Here is a 10,029-nt window from a genome sequence, read left to right as displayed (position 1 = left end):
AGGACATATGTACATGGAAACCATAGGTTGGGCATACTTTACCATAAAATAGGCTCCATTTGAGCCGTGGCGGGAGTTTCCACATACAGATCCTGGATTTTACCAAGTGTTAGCCCATGTATGCGGAAATCGTCAACAATGGGTACATCCAAGGTTAGCCAAACCTTACATCACACTTGTACACATATGTTATGGGCATATGCAAGTTTTCCAGCGATTCCGACGATCCGATGGTCTGTATCTTGAAAAACCCTAGGGCGGGGACCCCGCGATCTACCCCTATAGCTTTTTCCGTGCGAGGGTTTACCAATGGATTTTTTTTTTGCTTTGCTTTGTTTAGAACATATGCACATGGAAACCATAGGTTTCGAATGAAATAGGCCCCGGATGAGCCGTAGCAGGAGTTTCCACCGATTCGGACGGTCCGGTGGTTTGTATCTAGGGAAACCCTAGGGCGGGGACCCCGCAAATCTACCCCTAGGGTTAGGGTTTGAGTTAGGGTTAGCAATGGACTTTTTTTCTTTTTTTTAGGACATATGTACATCGATAGCAGATGTTGGGCCTACTGGCTCCTGTCGACCCGTCTACGAAGAGCGTCATTCGTGGGATCTACATGAGCCATCTACCATTTTTTCCTTTAAAAAAGTAACTATTTTTACATAATTCATACTAGTACATAAATAAAACAAACATAATATAAAGTAAATGAGAGAGAAGAAAAAAAGAAAAAAATGTATGCCGAGGGTGGCCGTCGGCATAGGGGGTGATGCCCTATGCCGAGGGTGGCCCTCGGCGCCTCACCGACGCCGTGACCGAGCCGTCCGGGCCGGAGCGGGACCGGAGCACATGGCCGTGGTACGCCGACGGCCTTGCATACGCCGAGGGTGGCCGTCGGCGTAGCTCTCTCTACGCCGAGGGTTTTCATACGCCGAGGGGCTCGGTGGGCTGCTGCCATGGACCGGACGTACGCCGACGGCCCCGACATTTGGCCGTCGGCGTACGCCTCGGCCGTCGGCGCAGCGAGCCATTCCTGTAGTGTGAGACGAACTGATCAGGAGGATGCGATGGCTCTTTGCTGGGCCGTCCAAAACTGCATGGACTCTAGAACAGAAAAGCTGCTTACGTAATCGACTTGTACTCAGCCGTGAACCACGCAACCGATACAAATTCAAGGCGAGGACAAGCTAAGCAACTACGGACGAAATCAACTTAGCGCGCGGGACGGACGAAACGGACGAATACCACGGAAACGGTTCTCCCTTTATTATTAGGTATAGATAGATATAGATATAGATTGAGTAGACATTGGGGAACGGTAGTTGATAAGCGAATCCCCTCCCTGGCAATCGCTCGCTCGAGCGATCGGTTTCTGTGGCGCGGAGCGCTCACGCGAAAGCGTGACTCAATTCCCTTTGTATCACGTAGTGCTTTAATTGCGTTCACATGTGTTCACACTAACAGCTTGTATTACTACTTTGCAAGTTGCATTAGCGTTCACACTTCATGCATGCACATGCACAGAGTATCTCATGGATTTGCATTTAATGAGCCAACTTTTCAGCACTCTTTCATAAGTTGTTGCATGCATACACATAGCATCTCACTCTTTTTATTCAGCACGAGGCAGACTCTCAATTCACTTTTTACAATTCCCTTTTGGATTTTTTTTCGTATGGTAATTCAGATTTAATGGGGTCCTTTTGCAATTCCCTTTTTCGGGCAGTGGTATTTAAGGGGGAAAATAACGGGTGGGAAGATCCACTTGCAACTCAAATGAACTACCACTTGCTACTCAAATTAAGTATTGTTTTAAGTTGTAATCTAACAAAAGTTGCTAAAAAAATTCTTAATGAAAATTACTTTTTAGGGTTGCTAGTTATTTATATTTTACCGTTGATAAATAACGGGGCACCGGGTTGATAACTTGTAAACAAAAAAAGAGTCGCTACATTTTTTTAATTAAATTAAATTTTTAGGGTTGATATTTATTTATATTTACCATTGATAAATAGAGGGTCACCGAGTTGATAGCTTCTAAACTAAAAGAGAGTGGCTAAAATATTCTAAATGAAATACTTTTTAAGGTTATTGTTTATTTTTATATTTATCGTTGATAAATAACGAGACACCGGGTTGATAGCTTGTAAAATAAAAAAATGTTCGCTAAAATATTCTAAATGGAATACTTGTTAGGGTTGGTAGTTATTTATAATTACCATTGATAAATAAGGGGCACCGGGTTGATAACTTGTAAACTAAAAAGAGTCGCAAAAATATTCAAAATAAAATTAGATTTTTAGGGTTAGTAGTTATTTATATTTACTGTTGATAAATAACAGGACACCGGGTTGATAGCTTCTAAACTAAAAAAAATCGCTAAAATGTTTTAAAATAAAATTAACTTTGGGGTTGATAATTTTATATATTTACCGTTGATCACTCAAGTACGGAGGGGTTGATTATTCAGATAGAGAGGGTTGATAACTTTTAGACCGAAAAAAGTGTCTCGAAACATATCAACATGGGTGCTAGTTTTGAAGATCTCGTCGAGACGTATTTATTGGTGAAAGCGAATCTTTATTTGGAGTTGTCGTTTGAAAGTTAAAACGTTTTGAATTTACAAATTTGGAAAAGATTCCGCTGACATCAGCATATTCGTCTATTTGTGCATGCATGCAGAACTTTCCCTCAATAGCCTACACCAGGTTGATAATTTTATATATTTACCGTTGATCACTTAAGTACGGGAGGGGTTGATTATTCAGATAGAGAGGGTTGATAACTTTTAGCCCGAAAAAAAGTTTCTCGAAACATATCAACATGGGTGCTAGTTTTGAAGATCTCGTCGAAACGGATTTTTTGGTGAAACCGGATCTTAATTTGGAGTTATCGTTTGAAAGTTAAAACATTTTGAATTTTCAAATTTGGAAAAGATTCCGCTGACATCAGCGGATTCGTCTTTTTGTGCATGCATGCAGACTTTCCCTCAATAGCCTGCACCAGGTTGATAATTTTATACATTCACCATTGATCACTCAAGTACGGAGGGGTTGATTATTCAGATAGAGAGGGTTGATAACTTTTAGCTCGAAAAAAAGTTTCTCGAAACATATCAACATGGGTGCTAATTTTGAAGATCTCGTCGAGACGGATTTATTGGTGAAAGCAGATCTTAATTTGGAGTTATCGTTTGAAAGTTAAAACGTTTTGAATTTTCAAATTTGGAAAAGATTCCGCTGACATCAGCAGATTCGTCTATTTGTGCATGCATGCAGAACTTTCCCTCAATAGCCTACACCAGGTTGATAAATTTATACATTTATCATTGATCACTCAAGTACAGAGGGGTTGATTATTCAAATAGAGAGGGTTGATAATTTTTTGCCAGAAAAAAAGTTTGTCGAAACATATTAACATGGGTGCTAGTTTTGAAGATCTCGTCGAGACGAATTTATTGGTGAAAACAGATCTTAAATCGGAGTTGTCGTTTGTGAGATAAAACATTTTGAATTTTCAAATTTGGAAAGATTCTCGCTTACGTCATCAAATACGTCTGTTTCTACATGCATGCAAAACTTTCCCTCAATAGCCTCCACTACAGTCCAAAATATGCCAAAAAAGGAAAGAATGTTTGGTTAGAAACCGATTGCTCAATCTCTCCCTGGCGCACGAGCGCTAGCTAGGGCAACCCGTTGATAAGTGAGCTGAGCGCTGGTCATGTATCCCTTTTATGCAACCTAAGTGAGCATGTCGCCTGACATATGAGGCTGTTGTAGGAAACATGTGAGCTGAGAAACCATCTCCATTAGTTGCAATTTCTTTAAATTAAAGAGAGCTGGAGTGAATAAGACGGTTTAAAATCTCTGGAAAGAATTTTGTTTGCTGCTACTAATTTATAATAGAAAGGATAACAACAACAGATGAACTGATTGTCCTATCAAGTTTTTTTTAACTGATTGAGGTTAGTTAAACCATCACCTTTTGAAAAGTAGAATTACACGTACATTTATCATTCAGCGAGCTCAGACATGGTATGTACTCCGTATTATTTTGGCAAATATAGTAGAATGAGACGTGAGTGTCATCCCGGATGGAATGTTCAGAACCGTATCACCTTCCAGATTTGTTGACCTGCTTAATGTAGCAACAACATCCTAACACATAGAGTAGGTGGTATCACCCAAGAATGAACACATGAGACCGAGCACTGAGGCTGGAAGTGGCATAAATAAGGTAGTGTGTCTGAACAAAACAATGGAGAGCACAATAAAATCAGTAAGCAGAAAATGCTACCTTCATATTACAATCATATGAGGCAGGTACAAAATAAATGTGTGTTGCAACTCAGTAAGTATCTCAAACTATCAACTCACTTACAATAGTTTTTATTTGATCTCTAAACTCAGGTTTAACCCTGTCTCCTACCTTAGTAAGCCAAGCCAACTCTGAATATACTATCAAAATGCCTCCTTCCATTATTTCTAAATGTTCGAAGCACGAAGGATATACACCAAACAGTAGCTTATTCCATAATTGTGCAGTTGTGGAGATTCTACTACTCCCTCCGTCCCGGTTCACAGGGCCTAATCTGAAAAAACATTTGTCCCACAACATCTTCCCACTAAGGCTTGCATGCATTTAATTACAACTAGTAAACTCCTCTAATTACTCTTCACTTTCTCTTTCTCCTTTATTTTAGCTAGCTGAAACAATCTAGTGCATGCGGGTGGGGTGGGCCAAACGAGTTTTCATATGGGGCTGGTTGCATGCATGCGCGCTCGGTGGGTCTATCCCGTTTTGCATGAGCTATCTATTAGCATTCCTATTAAATAGCAACTACAACTGATTGGAGAGAGGCAGCGCTGGTTTCAATTTTAACGTCCAATCAAATGTTGCCTTGGTCCTGATGCAAAATTATGTAAGCCCTGTGAACCGGGACGGAGGGAGTACTCAGATCAAGGCTCGTGTCCCAAACAATCCCCAAAACGGACCAACAGGCTGCACTAAAATGGCAAGTGAAAAACAGATGGTCACATGTCTCCCTATGCAACTGACAGATGACAAAATTAACATTGGGAATAGGACAATTTCTCCAAACCAACATGTCTCGGTCTTTGATTCTATCCATAGTTAGAAGCCAGGTAAATTTTTTTGGGACGCATCATACATTTTGTTTTCCAAACCTTAGGAAGAAAATAAACACGACAGATATCTCTGAACACAAACCTGTAGTATTTATGTGCTCCGAAATCCTTAGCTCCCATGTATAACTCCATTCATCTAGCTGCAACACCTCCCTCTCAATATTATTGACATGCTCGTCCAAGATATGTAGCTCCTCATGAGCTTCCAGAGACAACAGCAAAGCAAAGTGCATGGCTAGGTCATTATTATCCAAGTACTCTGCAATACTAACATCTTCTAGATCTGAATAGGAGAATAAATGAGGTTATTGATGCTGCAGGATATCATTTGCAGTACATACATATTTCCATGATAATACTGTGTTTCCAGCCTTGACTGAACAATGCTTGATTCCTCTGAAAATATTAGACAAACTGTACACGTCTCGCTACCAGAACGATCCACAGGGAGAAATAGCATGCGGTACACAGTCTGAAAATATTTGAATCAAACTAACATCAACCAAAGAATGTCATGTTTGTGAGAAGGAGACGCATATCAACCAAATCAGGAAACCCAGCACGAACTTCCCCTTTATCGAACACACTTCCTGTCAAATAACAAAAAAAAATTAGAAACTCCTAAATTTAATACCCAAAAAGTGGCAATATAGTATCATGTGAAGATTAACATCATGTAATATTTTCCCGTATTCATCTGAGTCAATGCACATTTAATATTGGTGGAAACATTGATATTGAAGGAAGCTTAGTAGCAGGTTTCTTGCAGTATAATGAAAGAAATACATTATGAGAAAGGCAAATGGAAAAATAGAGCTATTTTAGTGAATATGGTCCAGCCACAGTTTTTTATTTGCACTTCAAGTTATCATGAAAAATCACCGATGACATGCTCTGCATCTGTGCAGTAACGGACATAGAACATCATCAATACCTTTTGTGAACCTTGTTCTATAAATTACCATTAAAGATCATTGGAGGCATGCTATGTGCCGGCCAGCAATGGACTTAAAACACCAGCAACACATTTCCAACACCTAGTATGAAAATAGTTGCAACCATTATGCTCTTTAAAAGTTGAGTAACAAAGAATCATCAAAAATCAGAAATTCATAAACTGAAAAAGTAAAGTGAGAATCATATGGCAGACATAAGCTGATCTTTTTTCTTGCTTCTAAGGTCCTGATATGACGCCAGTATATCATTGTAGTAGATGTAAAATTGCTTCTTTTGAGATAGCGATTTGCATCAACAATCCAAGTCATACTTTGTAGGCCTCTATGTACAAAATCACTAACACCTTGCAGTACCTGAAGGGGAAAAAATTAGGCACGCTGTAGATCGAACCTAGTAACAACAAAAGAATCAAATCCGTAGATCGAACCTTCCTTTAATTTAGTCGTTCTCTGAACTTGTATATTCGATTGGATCGCACACAGCCTTCCATTGTGTTGCGCTGAAACATTAGTTAAGTCTGAGTGTATATTTTGTGCAGATAACAAATAACTTTGTTAGAAAGTAACTATATAATAGATGGAAACCTAGCAATTCTTGGTTACATTGCAGGAAAACAGTGTGTGTTTGTCGGCAAAGAAACATAAGTGTTCAGTTATTTTTCCTCAATAATGGAGTAGGCATTCACAGAGGCTAAGACAAATCCCTGCAGACAATTGTAAATATTATGCTTATGAGTGATAATAGCTAAGAGAAGTATCTAAATATTTGGAAGGTACCTCTCATTATAGTAATAATAAGGTCCAACTGGAGCAATTTTTGCCAGGTCACTTGGTCCATATACTCCCAGATTTGGGGGACACGCACAATGATTTTCGTCGTAGCCCTCCAGGCAACAAATCTTTCACCAAAAATGGCTGCATAGCTACCCTACTGGTTTCCCTGCAAAAAAAAATTAGTATTGATTGATATGAACCGCGGTAGAAATTGTAGTTCCAAGAATGCAGAAATCAAATATAAATTGATACCTTAGAACGGATGTTGAGACTTGAGAACACAAAAACCTGAGCACCTGGGCAAACAAAAAGATACCAATAAAATGGAATCAATAAGAGGGGGAAAACCATGGAATTAGTAAGAGGGAAGGGAGAGAAGCCTCACATGAAGGATGGAAAGGAGGCGCAACGACATCCCTCAACGGCTCGACAACCTGTTCAGTCGAATCGCCGCCTCATGTCCAATTGAATCGCCGCCGGTCGTGTGGACCTGGCTGCAACGCAACACATCAGTTCATGGGCATGGCGGCAAGGGCCGGCCAGTTGAAGCCATGGGCAGTGCGGCAAGGGCCAGCCAGTGGAAACCCTGCAGCACGCACGCGCATGGCCCTCGCGGCCATCCCATGGCGTTTCCGGCGCGTGCTCCTCCTCCACGCCATCATCCACCTCGGTAGGTGGCACGGTGACCAGAGATGGAGAAGAGGGCGCTGGCCCTAGGAAAGAATGTGGTGCGGCAATAGAGAGGAAGACTGAAAGAGAGATGGGGATATGGAACTTGGGTGCACTGGCTTGACCAGCTGCCGCTTTGACAGAATCTACCAGAAATTTTTGGATGTAACTGGAAACGATCCACAATAATAGTGTAGAAGGGTTATTGGAGATTGCACAGCACCAATAGGGCCGGCTGCTCACATATATATAGGCGGACACATGTACAATTACAGGTACAACCCTGAGAAAACACGGGGACCTATGTCTATACAATATGTTACTCAACACCCCCCGCAGTCGAAGGGTCGGCACCGACACACAGACTGGAGCGAAACTCAGGAAAAGTCGTGGATGGCAATCCCTACGTCATGATGTCGGCAAATTGTTGAGACGTCGGTACATGAAGAACTCGAACGCGACCGAGGGCAACTTGCTCACGAACGAAGTGGATGTCCAACTCGATGTGCTTGGTGCGCCGATGATGAACAGGGTTGGCGGAGAGGTAGACAGCCGATACTTTGTCACAGAAAACCACCGTAGCCTTGTCAACAGGACAAGAGAGCTTGGACAGAAGCTAGCGAAGCCATGTGCACTCAGCCACAGCGTTAGCCACGGCGCGGTACTCGGCTTCAGCACTGGAGCGGGACACGGTGGGCTGCCTCTTGGAGGACCAAGAGACAAGCGACGAGCCGAGGTAGACGCAGTAGCCGCTGGTGGAGCGGCGCGTATCCGGGCAACCCGCCCAGTCCGCGTCGGAGTAGGCGACAAGGTCAGTCGACGTCGAGGGCGAAGCATGCAACGTCAAGCCGTAGCCCATGGTACCACAGACGTAGCGGAGAATCCGCTTCACCGCGGCCCAATGAGCATCCCGAGGAGCATGCATATGCAAGCACACCTGCTGCACGGCGTACTGGAGCTCCGGTCGCGTCAACGTCAAGTACTGAAGAGCACCGACGATGGAGCGATAGAACGGCGCGTCGGACGCCAGCGACCCATCACTGGCGGAGAGCTTGGCCTTCGTGTCGACAGGAGTAGGCGCAGGGTTGCAGTTAAGCATCCCTGCACGCTCGAGAAGCTCGTGGGCATACTTCCGCTGATGGAGGAAGAACCCGTCCGCACGTCGGACAACCTCGATGCCGAGGAAGTAGTGGAGCGGGCCAAGATCCTTCAACGCGAACTCAGCGCGAAGGCGGTCGGTGAGCTGTCGAAGAAGACCAGCGGTGGAGGCCGTCAGTATGATGTCGTCGACGTACAGCAGCAGGTATGCCATGTCGTTGCCGGTCCGGTAGACAAACAGTGACGCATCGGAGCGCGTGGAGCGGAAACCCAGCTGATGCAGGAAGCCGGCGATGCGCTGGTACCAGGCGCGGGGCGCCTGCTTCAGTCCATACAGAGACCGAGAGAGCAAGCACACGTCATCGGGGCGCTCGGCGTCGATGAAGCCGATGGGTTGCTGGCAGTACACCTGTTCCTGCAGATGGCCATGAAGGAAGGCGTTGGAGACGTCCATCTGATGTACGGGCCACGCACGAGACGTGGCGAGGTGCAACACTGTGCGGATCATGCCCGGTTTGACAACCGGGGCGAACGTATCCGTGAAGTCGATGCCAGCGCGCTGCCGAAAACCGCGCACCACCCAGCGCGCCTTGTAGCGCTCGAGAGTACCGTCGGAGCCGAGCTTGTGCTTGAAGACCCATTCGCCGGAGATGACGTTGGCGCGAGGGGGCCGGGGAACGAGCTCCCAGGTCCTATTGCACTGCAGCGCGTCGTACTCCTCCTGCATGGCGGCGCGCCAATGCGGGTCGCGCAAGGCAGCGCGAGCCGAGGTGGGCACCGGCGAAGGAGCAGTCACCGGGCCGGTGGCAGAACCGGTCGGACCGGGCGGCAGGCCGGGTGGTCCGGCCGGACGGCCGGTCTGACCGGGCGCTTGGCCGGGTCGGCTGGTGAAGGGGGCGCCGCCGTCGTGCGGCAATATGCTGTTGCCGCTGGCCCAGAAAGCAGACGCGGTAGACGGAGACGCCGCGCAGACATACTGATCGGCGGGGTAGCGTGTAGACGGCCGCCGCACTCCTGCGCGGGCGTGGGTGAGCATGGGCTCAGGAGCCGCAGCGACGGGTGGCGAGGCAGACGACGAAGGGGCGGCCGCCGCGGGCGATGGCGCTTCGGGCGACGCGGGCGATGGCGCCTCGGGCGACGCGGGTGCGGTCGAAGGCGACGCCGCGAGCGATGGCGCCGCGGGCGACGCTGGCGATGGCGCCTCGGGCGACGCGGGCGCGGTCGAAGGGGACGCCGCGGGCGATGGCGCCGGGGCGCCGCGGGCGTCACGGGTACGGGCGACGGGGCGCCGCGGGCGTCGCGGGTACGGGCGACGGGGCGCCGCGGCCGCCGCGGGCGACGGGGACGCCGAGGGACCAGGCGGGGCCGGCACCGGGAGGGGCCACCAC

The sequence above is a fragment of the Lolium rigidum genome, chromosome 7 (genome assembly GCF_022539505.1).
Source record: "Lolium rigidum isolate FL_2022 chromosome 7, APGP_CSIRO_Lrig_0.1, whole genome shotgun sequence".
Classification (NCBI taxonomy): domain Eukaryota; kingdom Viridiplantae; phylum Streptophyta; class Magnoliopsida; order Poales; family Poaceae; genus Lolium; species Lolium rigidum.
Note: the sequence above shows the minus strand (reverse complement) of the source record.